At 40.9% G+C, this 17,969-nt stretch overlaps 1 long non-coding RNA gene across 1 annotated transcript; it reads right to left on the bottom strand.

The window, feature by feature from the left end:
• Nucleotides 1-499: 499 nt before the first annotated feature.
• LOC146513151 (uncharacterized) lies at nt 500-7,036 on the bottom strand. The gene is made up of 3 exons (XR_014875829.1): nt 6,708-7,036; nt 795-835; nt 500-626 (listed from the first exon to the last, which is right to left on the bottom strand). It is a non-coding gene; the product is annotated as an uncharacterized LOC146513151 (long non-coding RNA).
• Between the last annotated feature and the right edge of the window lie 10,933 nt (nt 7,037-17,969).

Below are 17,969 nucleotides of genomic sequence, written 5' to 3'. Positions count from 1 at the left end.
CTCAAAAAAATTGAGTAAAGCTTAGCTAAAAATGACTAAATTAGGATAACTTATTTATTTTGAGTACTCTGTACAAGCTCATTTGTTCCCAGAACTCAAGAAAATTGGATCAAGTTTACGTAAGATGACCAAGTTAGGGCAACTTACTCATTTTGAGTACACTGTACGGCCTTGTTAGTTCCCAGAACTCAAAACAATTAAGGAAACTCGTTGCCTCAAAAAAACTAAGTAAAGCTTACTTAAGGTGACTGTTAGGACAACAGCCATCATTGCAAGTCTGCAGTATTAAGAATAACTTGATATTTCTGACTGTACAATACTAATTGTTTACCTACTGACAAACATTTCAAGTTCAACTAAATGAAAAAACAATTTGTGGTAACCTGAATATGATTAAAAATAATTAACAACACTTGTGCCCAAAATGATTTGGGCACAAAACAAAGTTTGCTGTTAGAAAACTTGCAGACTTCACTATTTACAGTGTAGACCCTCTAAACTAAGTTTGGGGAATGGGATCTTTCAAGAAATGCAGACAAACTGTTGTTGTTTGTTTACTTACACAGCATGTCTTGTAGAATTAACTGGAGTCACCAACAACAGCATAGTGCAGTCATATCTCAAGTCTAATAACAGAAGACAGGAAAAGATCAGTAAAGAAACAACTTCCCCAAACCAAAGCACAAATACAACAATAAGTAAAACAGGCTGATCTAAAGTATGATTAAAGTTCAGCCTGATTAATATAAATGTCACTGACAGTTGCTAATATATTGGAAAACCAAAATACTTACTGATGTATTTCTGTCCAACAGCAGGAGTGCTGGTCCCGAGCCTCAAAGACAGTAAGAAGCAAGCAGAGGGAGAAAAAAAACAGAACATTTTTCAGAAACTGATTTGATCCTTAATGGCTGTGCAATTATTGTAACATGGAGTTTGCTTATGTTGTTAAATAAAGTCTAGATTTGACATTAATAGATACCACATATGTTCAGAAGCTGCCACAAAGCATGAAAAAAAATTGAAGTCTCTGAAAACGTCAGAGCATTTTTGCAAATATGTGATGTCTTGATAAATTGAGCAGAACTTTACACAGCTACATTGTTGCCTGAAAATATCTTAAAAATTTATTTTGTGACCCAGAAAAAGTAATAAGTTTTTTAGCCTCGCTCAGCCATTGCCATGCTTACAAGTACACATAGGCTCTGACAAATGCGATCCTCCTTTTCCCCAGACTACCCTTTCTGGGTCACAAAATAACCTACACAGCTACATTTTCAGGCGAGAGTGTAGCTGTGTAATGCTCAAATATCTACTTAATTTATCAAAATATCACATATTTGCAAAAGTGCTTCCACGTTTTCGGAGAGCTCTGTTATCCACCAGCACGATAGCTGACCGGGAGGTCAGGGCTTGATAGAGTCCGCGAGCACAGCTAACTCCTGGCTTATTCTTTTCAATCCCCCTGCACTCTTTTGCTACTCAGGTTAAACATGATATATATATATATATATATATATATATATATATATATATATATATATATATATATATATATATCATCTTCGGGAGGTAAAGCCACACCCCACCCCTAATGGCTTTACCTCCCGAAGAATTTTGTCTGGGCTCTTATTTCACTTTTTTATTCAATTCAATTCAATTTCAATTCAATTTTATTTATATAGCGCCAAATCACAACAAATGTCGCCTCAAGGCGCTTCATAGATACAGAGAAAAGCCCAACAATCATATGACCCCCTATGAGCAAGCACTTTGGCGACAGTGGGAAGGAAAAACTCCCTTTTAACAGGAAGAAACCTCCGGCAGAACCAGGCTCAGGGAGGGGCGGCCATCTGCTGCGACCGGTTGGGGTGAGAGAAGGAAGACAGGATAAAGACATGCTGTGGAAGAGAGACAGAGATTAATAACAGATACGATTCAATACAGAGAGGTCTGTTAATACATAGTGAGTGAGAAAGGTGACTGGAAAGGAAAAACTCAATGCATCATGGGAATCCCCCGGCAGCCTACATCTATTGCAGCATAACTAAGGGAGGATTCAGGGTCACCTGGTCCAGCCCTAACTATATGCTTTAGCAAAAAGGAAGGTTTTAAGCCTAATCTTAAAAGTAGAGATAGTGTCTGTCTCCTGAATCCAAACTGGAAGCTGGTTCCACAGAAGAGGGGCCTGAAAACTGAAGGCTCTCCCTCCCATTCTACTTTTAAATACTCTAGGAACAACAAGTAGGCCTGCAGAGCGAGAGCGAAGTGCTCTAATAGGGTGATATGGTACTACAAGGTCATTAAGATAAGATGGGGCCTGATTATTTAAGACCTTGTATGTGAGGAGCAGGATTTTGAATTCAATTCTGGATTTAACAGGAAGCCAATGAAGGGAAGCCAAAACAGGAGAAATATACTCTCTCTTTCTAGTCCCTGTCAGTACTCTTGCTGCAGCATTTTGGATTAACTGAAGGCTTTTCAGTGAGTTTTTTGGACATCCTGATAATAATGAATTGCAGTAGTCTAGCCTGGAAGTAATAAATGCATGAACTAGTTTTTCAGCGTCACTCTGAGACAGGATATTTCTAATTTTAGAGATGTTGCGCAAATGGAAGAACGCAGTCTTACATATTTGTTTAATATGTGCGTTGAAGGACATATCCTGGTCAAAAATGACTCACAAATGAGGTTCCTCACAGTGTTACTGGAGGCCAAGGTAATGCCATCCAGAGTAAGAATCTGGTTAGATACCATATTTCTAAGCTTTTCAGCGCCGAGTACAATGACCTCAGTTTTATCTCAGTTAAGAAGCAGAAAGTTAGTGGCCATCCAAGTCTTTATGTCTTTAAGACATTCCTGCAGTTTAACTAATTGGTGTGTGTTATCTGGCTTCATGGACAGATAGAGCTGGGTGTCATCTGCATAGCAGTGAAAATGTATGCTATGTCTTCTAATGATGCTGCCTAGGGGAAGCATGTATAATGTAAACAGAATTGGTCCTAGCACCGAACCCTGTGGAACTCCATAATTAACCTCAGTGTGTGAAGAGGACTCTCCATTTACATGCACAAATTGGAGTCTATTAGATAGATATGATACAAACCACTGCAGTGCAATACCTGTAATACCTACAGCATGTTCTAATCGCTCTAATAGAATATTATGGTCAACAGTATCGAATGCTGCACTAAGGTCAAGAAGGACAAGCACAGAGATGAGTCCACTGTCAGAGGCCATAAGAAGATCATTTGTAACCTTCAATAAAGCTGTTTCTGTGCTGTGATGAACTCTGAAACCTGACTGAAACTCTTCAAATAAACCATTCCTCTGCAGATGATCTGTTAGCTGTTTGACAACTACTCTTTCAAGGATTTTTGATATGAAAGGAAGGTTGGAGATTGGCCTATAATTAGCTAAGACTGCTGGGTCTAGAGATGGCTTTTTGAGTAAAGGTTTAACTGCAGCCACCTTGAAGGCCTGTGGTACATAGCCGATTATTAGAGATAGGTTGATCATATATAAGATCGAAGAATTAATCAATGGCAGGACTTCTTTGAGCAGTTTTGTAGGAATGGGGTCTAAAAGACATGTTGATGGTTTGGAGGAAGTAATTATTGAAGTTAACTCAGAAAGATCGATTGGAAAAAAAGAGTCTAACTTAACATCAATGGAACTAAGAGTAGCTGTAGATAATATTACATCTGTGGGATGATTATTGGTAATTTTTTCTCTAATGATAAAAATTTTATTTGTGAAGAAGTTCATGAAGTCATCACTAGTTAACGTTAAAGGGATGGTTGGCTCAAAAGAGCTCTGACTTTTTGTCAGCCTGGCTACAGTGCTGAAGAGAAACCTGGGGTTGTTCTTATTTTCTTCAATCAGTGATGAGTAGTAAGCTGTTCTGGCTTTGCGGAGGGCTTTCTTATAAAGCAACAAACTATTTCTCCAGGCTAAATGATGATCCTCTAAATTTGTGACACGCCATTTCCTCTCCAGATTACGAGTCATCTGCTTTAGGGTACGTGTTTGAGAATTATACCACGGGGTCAGGTACTTCTGATTAGAGACCTTAGTTTTCACTGGAGCTACAGTATCCAGAGTCGTACGTAGTGAGGAGGTGAAATTATTGACAAGATAATCGACCTCTGTTGGGGTAGCGTTCAGATAGCTGCTCTGCTCTGTGTTGGTACAGGGCATTGACGATGATAACAGTGGCTGGATTATATTCTTAAACTTAGTTACAGCGCTTTCAGAAAGACATCTACTTTGATAAAGTCCACTCTCCACTGCTGCGTAATCAATTATTGTAAATGTAAATGTTATCAAGAAATGATCAGACAGGAGAGGGTTTTCAGGAAACACTGTTAAATGTTCAGTTTCTATGCCATATGTTAGAACAAGATCTAGAGTGTGATTAAAGTGGTGGGTGGGTTCTTTTACATTTTGAGAGAAACCAATTGAGTCTAACAACAGATTAAATGCCATGTTGAGGCTGTCATTTTTAGCATCAACATGGATGTTAAAATCACCCACAATAATTATTTTATCTGAGCTCAGAACTAAATTAGATATAAAGTCTGAGAAATCAGACAGAAACTCTGTGTAAGGCCCAGGTGGACGATAGATGATAACAAGTAAGACTGGTTTCTGAGTTTCACAGCTGGGGTGGACAATGTTAAGCATCAGGCTTTCAAATGAATTAAAAGTCTGTCTTGGTCTTTCATTAATTAATAGACTGGTGTGAAAAATTGCTGCCACACCGCCCCCTCGACCTGTGCTTCGAGATTTCTGGTAGTTAGAATGACTCGGGGGTGTTGATTCATTTAAACTAACATAATCATCCTGCTGCAACCAGGTTTCTGTAAGGCAGAGTAAATCAATTTGTTGATCAATTATTAAGTCATGTACTAACAGAGACTTGGAGGAGAGAGACCTAATATTTAATAATCCACATTTCACTGTTTTACTCTTTGGTTCAGATGTGGATACTGTATTGTTCTTTCTTTGTGATTGTTTAAGTTGTTTGTTGCTGGTTTTTAGTTTGTTTTTTGTCTTTTTGGAAGCAGACACAGTCTCTATGGAGATGGGTTTTTGGGGGGGTAGCAGGAGGAGAGAAGCTGCAGAGAGGCGTGTAAGACTGCAACTCTGCTTCCTGGTCCCAACTCTGGATAGTCATGTTTTGAGGGGTTTAATAAATTTGTCGATATTTCTAGAAATGAGAGCTGCTCCATCCAAAGTGGGATGGATGCCATCTCTCCTAACAAGACCAGGTTTCCTCCAGAAGGTTTGCCAATTATCTATGAAGCCCACATCGTTTCTGGGACACCACTCAGACAGCCAGCAATTTAAGGAGAACATGCGGCTAAACATGTCACTCCTGGTCTGATTGGGGAGGGGACCAGAGAAAACTACAGAGTCCGACATTGTTTTGGCAAAGTTACACACCGATTCAATATTGATTTTAGTGACCTCCGATTGGCGTAACCGGGTGTCATTACTGCCGACGTGAATTATGATTTTATTGAATTTACGTTTACCCTTAGCCAGCAGTTTTAAATTTCCTTCAATGTCGCCTGCTCTGGCCCCTGGAAGACAATTGACTATGGTTGCCGGTGTCTCTAGCTTCACATGTCTGAGAACAGAATCACCAATTACCAGAGTTTGACCCCCAGCGGGTGTGTCACCGAGTGGGGAAAAACGGTTAGACACATGAACGGGTTGGTGGTGTACCTGGGGCTTCTGTTTAGGACTACGCTTCCTCCTCACCGTTACCCAGCCTTTCCCCAGCTGCTTGGGGTCTGCCGGGGAACAGCTAGCGGGGCCTACGCTATCTTCGGCTGCACCAGCTACAGGGGCCTGGCTAGCTAAGGGTGAGAGCAGGGTGCAAAGCCGAGTCTCCAATTCAGTAATCCTGGCCTCCAGAGCTGCAAATATGCTACATTTGTTACAGATATCATTACTGCTAAAGGAGGCCGAGGAGTAACTAAACATCTGACACAATGAGCAAGAAAGTGCAGAAGGGACAGGTGAAGTAGCCATGGTGCTAACGGGTCGGCTACGAGCTAAGCTAGCGAAACAGTACAGAGACAGCGAGTGAATACTATAAATTAGGTAGTGAGTACACAGAAAGTGTGCTTCGGATGAAGCACGTGAAGATTATACTGTGAAAAAAGAATGTATTTAAAAGTTGTTAATTAAACTGCTAAGCAAATAAGCTACTCAGAAACACCACTGTGTTTGAGCAGGAACAGGAAGCGATACTATACCACAGAGCGAGCGAGCGAACACCAAGTGACAGGGCCACCGACAGGAGACAGACCTCCTCTTCTTCTGTTGTATGTAGTCACTGATGTTTAGAGAGGCCACACTCGTTATGGTTCAGGAGTTCAGGAGTGAGCGATGAAAGTGATGCTACATCAGAGTCTGTCTCTGGACTGGTTGTTTGAGTTCAGCAGGAGGTGGTGAACCCACAGCTACCCTTGATCAATTTTCTGTTGATTGTTATTTCAAACAATCAACAGAAAATTTCACAGACATAGTTTTATGTAAGGTTTTTAAGGCTGTGGTGTTCATTTTTAAGTAACATGAGCCCAGCGGCAGCAGCAACGCTAGGCTAACACTAACTAGCTAGGAAGATTATAAACCTGGTGCTAAACTAAGAGAAGCCATAAAATCAGTTTGAATAAGAGTAAACATTTACTCACCAAGTCAGTGTATCAGGTAAAGATTCACAGCAATGAAAACAATAATATCTTGAGCTGACGCTTCTCCAGGTTTGCTCAACATATTGCATAACAAATGCTGGCACCATGAACATGCGGACTGATCCGAGAGGGAGGAGGACGGTAGTGATGTGGCATTTTCAAAACGCATCTTTCATCCTCATGCACTGAGAAGCAAAACTTCCATCTTACTTAGTTTCTCTAAGTTAAGACAACTCAAATAAACTGAGTTTATCAGCATTTTTGCATAAAAAGTACTGGTAACTTATTTAAATCGAGTTCTGATAACAAATTGATAAAAACTTTTTAATTAAACACAATATTACATTTTACAGTGTAGAGCACTTGATTTGGAGCTACAGTTCAAACACATTTAGGGAAGGACAGATTTCATAACAAGAACAAAGAAAGTCAAGACATCATTAATCTTGAGATAAGTCTAAGATCTAAAATAAAACAATATGCTGTTGTGTTACACTCCTTTCTTATTACAGCGCTGGGAGTGCCAAGATAGCGAAAGGAAGTTTTACTGCAGCTGTTTGAAAAAAGATGAGCTGCTGAAAGACTTCCATTGGTTTTTAATACTGGTGGTACCGAGGCTGTAGACATAATGATAAATGTGCTCCATATATCCTGTTTATTACTAAGCATGGATCATTTTCTGTTATGGAAACAACAACAGTGGGAAATGATTGTGTTTTCAGTGATAATGGCACAATATCTGGTAGAATTGCTTCTTCTTGCCACCATAGAGCAGATTGCACAAAGCAAATAGTATTTTTTGCTGGCCTAAAGCAATTAATTTACAGTTGCTATGTCAACTACATCTCAATACACTTCTTTCATATTGTCCAATAAAAATATCGCATGCATTATAAAATTTCATAGGCAAAGAAAACAAAATGCAAACATGTTATTTTCATTGGTTAATGAGTCTTATCATAATATAAAAAGGTATTACAAGAGCAAAACTAACCTTATTTTGCAAAAACCTAGCTTTTATCTTTGTTAACATATCTACTGTGTTTTTAGATATAGGTTATAAGAAGCAGTAAGGAAATCCTTCCTCAACTGACTATTGCTCTTCAATGTATTATTAACCCTGACTCTCCAATCAGAGAATGACTGTAAGGGGCACCTGTAGCCCATTTTCCAGTGTATATTGGTGTTTTGGTCTCAGTCATGTGAAAAATGGATTTAATGTGTTTAGGCCAACTGTTTCCCCTCGGGTACCAGTGACATAAATTTTGTCATCAGACGGTTACCGCGTGATACTGTGACGATGTGTGCGCGCCTGTTTTCTTGTGGCCACGCAGATGCTTCTGTCTTGTTATTAGCTGTTAGCTATTTTAGATTGATTGTATTAACTTTTTTCTTTGGTTTCTTTAGAGTTGATAATCTGTTTTTATTTTTATTATATAAGTAAGCAGAAGTCCTGTGACATAAGTATGACCCAGTGACTACCCTCCACCATGGCAATGTTGGCATTACAGAGGAACGTAATGTCAGTAATTTGCACTCCATCCAGCGCAGTGAGGTGACATATTGCCAATGTAGCCTATACGTGCTGCGTGGGTGGTTGTAGCCCCTACACAGCAGACACCTGTTTGTTCAGTGGGAAAAGGTTGTTTCTCCATAGTACTACTTTGCAATGTCATAACTCTCTTTGCTCTACCCACATAGAGAGGGACTCTGTGGTGCTATAATAACAGTGACAGTACTGCTAATACTGTTTCCATTCAGTGGCGCCATCTTGGATTGCTAGCTCGAGATATGTTGGTCTGCTCCAATTTTCCATGTGAAAAATCCAAGTTGAGGGGATGTTACACAAAACATTTCCAACTGGAACCTCAAAATTTCTGACTTCCGACTTATTCCGGAACAATGCCTTGTCTTTCTCTGTGTGACCCCACCTGGGAGGCAGTGGGTAACCTGGAAATCATTTGGGGTGTGTGAGCGGGGCAGCTGGATAGTGTATTGGCAACACCAATGTCTTTGGAACAGGAGATAGCTAAAGTTAGATGTTGCTTAGATTAACAAGCTGTGTGTCAGATGTTGAGGATTGAGGATATATTGATGAGAAGTGGGCTGCTGGAACAAGGCATACATGAAGAGAGTTCATATGTAACGCATGTGGGAACTACAGACTCAAAGAAAACCATTTTGTTTTGCGGTGAGAAATATTTACTGAGCAGTGGGTAGCACTCCTGGGCACTCCTCAGTGTAGCTTGTGTCCCCAAGTTACTCCAAGCTAGCTGTATTAATTTGTTAGCTTGGTTGTCCTGCTATTTCAAAAATTTTACTGTTGATATTGTTGTTGTTTTTTGATAGTTTTTTAGAAATATATATTATATATTAAAATAAAGTAATATATCCACAATCCTGCTGAGTTTGTTTTTAATTGATTGATTTGTGAAACTATTGAAATGAATCTGTCACATCTCTGCATGTCATGAATGAGTTTTTACTATCAACTGGCAATATAATTAAGGATCATTAGATTACTATTTCCTGTGGTGCAGTTCCCCAGGTTGCATTGTGGGTCTTCCCTCCAGCTTTCTTCCTAAGGAAAATAATCAGCCAGTACCGTGCAGCTGCAGTGCAAAAATGACTGGAGCTCAGATATTCAGACATCCAGGGTTTTGTACATAACTAATGAGCAAAACCCCAAAATAGTGGCCTTATTTATCAAAGCTGTAAGTCTGCAGTAAGGTTGTTCTAACACTAGTGACTCACTAGAGATTAATTGTCAGGTGTTTAATTAGGCCAGAAGAGAAGAACAAAGAATTTACTTTAAAAAAAAAGACGAACCTTCCTCTGTCAAAAGACTGTCAAGTTTTCCAACCTTCCATCCACCTCATCGCTCAAAATCAGCAAAACACTGGGTCTTGGATTTCAGTGTGATGGCGCAAAAGCAGTCTTCTATTTCTAGCTGTCACCCACTGATTTTCCAGCTCAATTAACAGTACTCTAGATAATTATGTTAATGTTAGCGCCACGAGCTGGTTGAAAAGTGTCTCTCGCTGATGTTTTAATGTTTACGGCAGATACATTGTTGAGTGTCCTGTAAACAAGGTATTTATTATGCACTTCATTATGTTTCAGGAGAAAAAGCTTTTTAGGAAAGGGGTAGCTAATGTGTTTGGGGAAAGCTATCTTAGGTAGCACATCTGCAGTAACTGGGGTGTAAACAGAACCTGTAGCCTGACAAAATGATGTAGTGTAAAATTATTGCTGGCCTTGGTAGAGAAGCTGTAAGTAGTTCTGCTGACACAGATAAGAGTAGATGATGCATTTACCAGAGTGTCATCAGTGCTGCTTTATGATTAGATTCATGATACTTCAGTCAGAAATATTGTGAGTCAAGGTAAACTTGAGGATACACACATCGATGCTTTGAGGACACGGTCTCAACGGCTTGTGAGTAAGAACAGTGTCTGTCTCATAAAAATATTAGCAGTGTCGTGATTGGCTCGTTAGTGTTTTGGAATGTTTCGATTGTTTTTATTTAAGAACAGAGGCCTTAATTGGTGTAACAATGTGACAATCATCATACATGTGGAAGCCATGAGACCAGCGCCCGTGGATAAACATCACGTTAACAGCACAAGCAGCAAAGTTGGAATATTAAGTCAGTACAGTAGTACTAAAAACTGTTTCCTCAAATGACCACTTGAGGCTGTCTCCAACAGTGAGTTAGTCCCCACATATTGCCATGATAAAAATATCTTTGTGACAGCTGTACATGGGGTGAATTGTTTCATAACTAAAACATCTAAGCCATTGAAAAGGACCTTTAAATTGTATTTGTCCTGTTGCTGTTTTTGGAACCCTTTTAATAGAATAGAATAGAATAGAATAATCCTTTAATTGTCCCACAAGGGGGAAATTTGGTTGTAACAGCAGCCAAAAAGACAAATATACAAACAAACAGTACACAGGACACGGAACAGAAACATACACAATTTTTCTTACATATTTACATTAAGGACAATGGTTACTATAAACAGAGAGAGTACTGTACAGTTATTAAATTAAATAAAAATAATTACAGGTAAGAGGCAAACCAGGTTGTAGTGCGAATTGGTTAATTAACTAACTTATTGCAGTTACAACATTGATGTAAACATCTATGTTTGTTGGGAGCAGTTCAGATTGTACAGTCTGACAGCTGCAGAGAGGAAGGACCTGCGGAAACGCTCCTTCATGCATCTAGGATGTAGCAGTCTGTCACTGAAGGAGCTCTGCAGTTCAGCAACATCTACATGCATGGGGTGGGAGACTCTGTCCATCAGAGATGTTATTTTGGCCAGAGTCCTTCTGTCTCCCACCACCTGCACTGGGTCCAGGGTGCATCCCAGAACAGAGCTGGCCTTCCTGATGAGTTTATCCAATGCAGTTAACGCTGCGCCCTGTGCTTTTTACAGATGAGAGCAGGTTCACCCTGAGCATGACATGAAAGGGTCTGGAGAAGCATGTAGCATTGTTCAGCATGACCAGTTTGGTGGTAGGTCAGTGATGGTCTAGGGAGTCGTGGAGGGACAGGCTTAGGCAACGGCATCCTGAGCTCCATTAGGTATCGAGATAAAATCCTTGGATCTACTCCTGGGTTCCTCCTGGCACACAACTATGCCCAGCTTCATGTGGTGAGAGTATGCAGGCAGCTATTGGAGGGCCTAACTAAATCCAATAGAACATCTCTGGGATACCTCAGTTCATCTGACATGCACCTCAGACTGTCCAGGAGCTCAGTGATGCACTGATCCAGATTTAGGAAGAGATCGCCCAGAACACCGTTGGTCATCTCGTTAGGAACATATATATATATATACAAACACACAATGTGTTTTTTTAATGTACCAGTACATGTTATACTCTAATTGAGCACTAAAAGCGCTTTTAATAATCAAAAGCAACAACTGACAGCTTTTCTCCCCTGAAACATTAATCATATGATAGCATGTATAAATGCAAAATATTTACAAATATCAAAGCACTGATGCAAACATATAAGCAGCATCATCAAACACCTCTTGCACTCTAAGCATATGGGCCGACTCTCCATTATATTCAGCTAATGACAGCTATGCCCAAATTGGATGAAAATCTGCTGTTAGAGTACTCGCCAGCTGCCTCATTATGTTTGCAATGGCTCTCATTCGCTGCTAAATGCATTCCCTCCTAGTGGTGGGTGATGAAGGAGAGAGATGATGTGATTTCTCTCCATCACCCTGTCATGATATCCAGAGGGACGTGCGAGAGGCGGTGGGGATAATGTAGGAGCTAGACACCTGTTATAACTGCCTTCTCTCAGGCTGAAGAGCATCATTTATATCATTTAATAATCGCTGGGCCTCCCGTGGGTATATCAGTCATGCATATGCATTGGTTAGCCTTTTATTCACTGTGGCATTTAGCTACAGGTGTCGTTTAAGCTTCTTTTTATAATTTTGTTGTCATTCACCATCATTATTTTTCTTTTATCTTCTGTGTTCCTCTACTTTCATCTTGTCAGAGATCAATACATCCATTGGTGAATGAGTGATCTGGTTAAATAAAGATTTTTCCCTAAAATGCACACTATATTTTTCACAAAAATACTACAATAGCAGTACAGTGATAACAAATCAAAACGCTTTCTTTGGCAATTTCATGCAGCACCAAAGTTTTCCCGCTGGCTTGACACTGAAGCAGTCTCAGACAAACAGTGATTCGGCTTAGTTAATTAATTATTGGTCAGTTTGACCTGCTGCCACTCTGACAGTGGCTAAATTTGCTATTTGCAGGAGCTGAGACAGGTGTGTTGAATTCAAAGTAGAGCTTAAGCAGCTGCAGCTAATCTGTAAGCGGCTCAGCCTGCTGTGTTGGCCGGATCATAGTCCATGTTATAACCAGGGGGTTTTCTTTCTCACTTTTTGCCAGCTTGCCTGGATTAGCTTCTCTTTTTCCAGTTTCATCTACTCTGACTGTGGTGTCTGTCTCCAGCTCCTGCATGCTCAGCCTTTAGGCTCTTAGCCATCAGCACAGCCACCGTTTGTGGCTTTTCCATGCCTGCTGGCTGCCTCTGGGTCTTTTCCCTTCTGCCAGTGATTTTTATACCATTGGTGTGGTCTGTCTGCCAGTGTTGGGACCAGTGTTGGGTAAGTTACTTTAAAATAGTAACTTAGTTACATTACTAGTTACTTCTATCAAAAGTAACTCAGTTACTTCAAGTTACTCGTTACTTTCAAAGTAACTAGTTACTAGGGAAAGTAACTTTGGTTTTACTCAGAATTCTCTTGTTAATGTGTTGCTTCCATAACTTTGCCAGTCTTCTAGCTTGCTTACTTGCCACAAGTGCACTGTGCCACCTACCAATAGAAAGGAAAAGATAATGTGCATATTTCCACGAGAGAAATCCCACGCCTGGACCATCATTGACTGCTGCCATGATTCTAGCCTACGTCACAGCGTCATGTGCACCTTTTACATCCAACATGAAAACTGCAGTCGTGGTGCTTTGATTGTACTCAGAACTCGGAAATTCTGCCTTCTGAATAGGAAGATGTAGGTAACACCAGACTGCAGATGAGCTGCATACAGGGCTGGACAGGGACAAAAAATCGTCCCGGGCATTTTGACTAGAGACCGGCCCACCATTATAGGAAAAATCATAAAGCCTTTGAATGAAAACGAACGCTGTTGTGACAGTGATGTTCACTGTTTTGATGGTATATATGCATCAATCTATCAATCGTTTGTTGTAAGATTCAGATAATTATTTTTTAAAAGCTAGACATTTTAAATGAGAATAAGAAAGAAAAGTATTTCTTTGTGCCCCCCTCTCCCTGTTAATGCCCTACCTGGCCCCCCTGGCAAAACTTTGCTAGATCCACACCTGCACAGTTACCAGCTGTCAGCTACCTAAAAAGGATCCTGGGGTTATCTGTCTCTCAGAAACAGTTCATAACTTCCCTTCAACTCATTCATGTCACCTAAAAGGTAAACCTGTTTCTCCATCACCTGTTCAGCTCTGATGATTCAGTAAGGACATCTCCTGGTTTCATCTTCATGTTTCCCTCTCACCAGATAACCAAACCGATATCATGACCAGCAGCTTTTGCAGCAGCTGTGGCTCCAGCAAACATCAACTGATACTAGAAATTAATATTAAATAAATTCTAACAACTGCTGATCAAGCTTAAACGTGCTGCTGTTGTTTAACGTGACATCGGCTGGTTTCCTCTTTCTGGCGCAAAGTGGGCGATAAACGAACAAGAGAGCCGATCAGCTGATCATTGATCAGTTTTCATGATTGAAGTAGAAACGGGAGAGGGAGGGGGGAGAATGAAAGAAGAAGAGGCAGCTGTGCAGCAAAGACACAGAATAACTCCAGCTTTGTGCCTTTTTCATTGTAGCTGAATTACGGGACAAACTGTTCCTTTTCACCTCAATAAGAAACGCGTAATATTTTCTCTGGAATACCAGACGGGACGGTTGGCAACTCTAATAACTTATGAACAAAATAAAGTTCAACATTAACTTCATAGCACCCACCCAGCTGTATAGAAACTTCGTCATGCTAGCTAGTACGCAGTACGGAAAAAGTCAGAATAACGAAAATAAACTCCACCTAAACTTGGTTTATATCTGACCCAGATAGACTGCAGGTCATAACTTCTTACCTGTAGTTCAGTTCACACTTGGACTGGCGGCCGCCTCGGGTCTCTTTTCCTTCTGTGTCCCCTTTCCCTCATCCACCTGCTGCCTCCACCACTTGCTAATGTTACAGAATCTGTGGAAGCTCCGCGATAGCCACCACACGAAGTAACGAGTAACGACCCTATCTAAATCCCAGTAACGACTAACGCGTTCCTGATTTTGGCATAATAACTAGTTACCGTGCTCGTTACCACAATAATAACGTAGTTACTGTAACGCGTTACTTAATAACGCGTTAGTCCCAACCAGTGTTGGGACTAACGCGTTATTAAGTAACGCGTTACAGTAACTACGTTATTATTGTGGTAACGAGCACGGTAACTAGTTATTATGCCAAAATCAGGAACGCGGCGGAACGAGGCGGCCGCCAGTCCAAGTGTGAACTGAACTACAGGTAAGAAGTTATGGCCTGCAGTCTATCTGGGTCAGATATAAACCAAGTTTAGGTGGAGTTTATTTTCGTTATTCTGACTTTTTCCGTACTGCGTACTAGCTAGCATGACGAAGTTTCTATACAGCTGGGTGGGTGCTATGAAGTTAATGTTGAACTTTATTTTGTTCATAAGTTATTAGAGTTGCCAACCGTCCCGTCTGGTATTCAGAGAAAATATTACGCGTTTCTTATTGAGGTGAAAAGGAACAGTTTGTCCCGTAATTCAGCTACAATGAAAAATGCACAAAGCTGGAGTTATTCTGTGTCTTTGCTGCACAGCTGCCTCTTCTTCTTTCATTCTCCCCCCTCCCTCTCCCGTTTCTACTTCAATCATGAAAACTGATCAATGATCAGCTGATCGGCTCTCGTGTTTGTTTATCGCCCACTTTGCGCCAGAAAGAGGAAACCAGCCGATGTCACGTTAAACAACAGCAGCACGTTTAAGCTTGATCAGCTGTTGTTAGAATTTATTTAATATTAATTTCTAGTATCAGCTGATGTTTGCTGGAGCCACAGCTGCTGCAAAAGCTGCTGGTCATGATATCGGTTTGGTTATCTGGTGAGAGGGAAACATGAAGATGAAACCAGGAGATGTCCTTACTGAATCATCAGAGCTGAACAGGTGATGGAGAAACAGGTTTACCTTTTAGGTGACATGAATGAGTTGAAGGGAAGTTATGAACTGTTTCTGAGAGACAGATAACCCCAGGATCCTTTTTAGGTAGCTGACAGCTGGTAACTGTGCAGGTGTGGATCTAGCAAAGTTTTGCCAGGGGGGCCAGGTAGGGCATTAACAGGGAGAGGGGGGCACAAAGAAATACTTTTCTTTCTTATTCTCATTTAAAATGTCTAGCTTTTAAAAAATAATTATCTGAATCTTACAACAAACGATTGATAGATTGATGCATATATACCATCAAAACAGTGTACATCACTGTCACAACAGCGTTTGTTTTCATTCAAAGGCTTTATGATTTTTCCTATAATGGTGGGCCGGTCTCTAGTCAAAATGCCCGGGACGATTTTTTGTCCCTGTCCAGCCCTGTATGCAGCTCATCTGCAGTCTGGTGTTACCTACATCTTCCTATTCAGAAGGCAGAATTTCCGAGTTCTGAGTACAATCAAAGCACCACGACTGCAGTTTTCATGTTGGATGTAAAAGGTGCACATGACGCTGTGACGTAGGCTAGAATCATGGCGGCAGTCAATGATGGTCCAGGCGTGGGATTTCTCTCGTGGAAATATGCACATTATCTTTTCCTTTCTATTGGTAGGTGGCACAGTGCACTTGTGGCAAGTAAGCAAGCTAGAAGACTGGCAAAGTTATGGAAGCAACACATTAACAAGAGAATTCTGAGTAAAACCAAAGTTACTTTCCCTAGTAACTAGTTACTTTGAAAGTAACGAGTAACTTGAAGTAACTGAGTTACTTTTGATAGAAGTAACTAGTAATGTAGCTAAGTTACTATTTTAAAGTAACTTACCCAACACTGCTGTCTGCTATTTTACAATCTGCCCGCACATGGGTTTGCCTGTTGTTGTCCTACATAAAATTTGACTTCCTTCCCCTTCCCTTCCCTTTATCCCAATTGCCACAGGCCGAGAGGCGGGGTGGACAGGTCGCTAGTCTATCACAGAAAGATAGACAACCTTTCACACTCAAATTCAAACCTATGGGCAATTTAGAATCACCAGTTAACCTAGCCCCACTAACTGCATGTCTTTGGACTGCGGGAGGAAACCGGAGCACCCGGAGAGAACTCCCATCCAGATGATTAGAACTCACAACATTTTCTCTGTGAGGCAAGACAGCTAACCACTGGGCCACTTTGCTGCCCTTGAAATGGCCATTTTAGACATACATGTTCGCACTGCCTGTCTGAAATAGGTACTGTGCATCTGTGTATGCTTAAGGCAAGGGTGTCCAGGCCTCAAGGGCCGGTGTCCTGCCGGTTTTTCAATGCATCCTCGATCCAACACAGCTGATTTAAATGGCTAAATTACCTCCTCAACATGTCTTGAAGTTCTCCAGAGGCCTGGTAATGAATGAATCATTTGATTCAGGTGTGTTGATCCAGGGTGCTATCTAAAACCTGCAGGACACCGGCCCCTTGAGACCTGGAGTTGGACAACCCTGGCTTAAGGGGATTGAGATACTGTGACTGTCATATCACCTTAGAGAAACAGTCAGAGCCACAGCAGTGGCTAATGCTAATGGTACAGTCACACTAGGGAAACCAATGGCTGGAGACCGTGGCATGACAAGTGTGTGCCTCTGAAAATGTTGCTCAGATGATGGGGACCAGGTCTGTGACCACTTGCAGTAGTCATCTTCAAAGTGACTTTGATGCATCAAAACAGGAATAAGTAATATAACCAGAATACCACCAGTAAGGTGGAGTTTTCTATTGCAAAGAGATGCATCACAGACGAGCTGCGCTCATCAGCGCAGACTTACTCAGACTGATTTCTACATGTTGGCAAAATTTGTGCATTTATAAATTAGATGGCAGTTGTTTTTAAACAGTCTGTGTGAGAGTGATTGCAGTCAGCTTGAGTCAGACCGCAACTGTTTGGAGACAGGTTGCCTTGCACCAGGCACCCTCTGTAAACGCCTTGTGATCAAAAGTGGTCACCCAGGGATTGAAAGTGTTGCATGTTCTGCCTCTGGGTGATCAGTTTACTACTTGCAGTCGGTCAACCACTTGTTTTTCACTAGTCAGAAGGAGGTTGCCATCTTATTTTTACTCTAGTAAAACTGAGACATTTTTTCTATAAGTGAATCTAGTTTTGAAAGTCTTTTTCAAACTAGCATAGAAGTTGTAACAGCTTCACAGGAAGCTGGTACAGTCACAAGTCCAAACCTCTTTGCATCTGCTTCTTCTTTATTATTTAGCAGTCACAACATTTGGTACTCTTTATATGCTGCAACTTGTCACTGCTGACATACCTGCTAAAGAAAACTGCCAAAAACTGGTGTGCTTCATCAGTGGGGCATCTGAGTAAATGAACCCCTTCCTATATAAATGCAGTAACTCAAGAGCCAACCTCCCCTTAGTGCAACAACAAACACCCAGGAATAAATGGTTCTTATATTATTGTGAATAAAT

This window comes from Neolamprologus multifasciatus, chromosome 8 (genome assembly GCF_963576455.1).
Source record: "Neolamprologus multifasciatus chromosome 8, fNeoMul1.2, whole genome shotgun sequence".
Classification (NCBI taxonomy): Eukaryota; Metazoa; Chordata; class Actinopteri; order Cichliformes; family Cichlidae; genus Neolamprologus; species Neolamprologus multifasciatus.
This window is presented reverse-complemented; position numbering and strand designations above follow the sequence as displayed.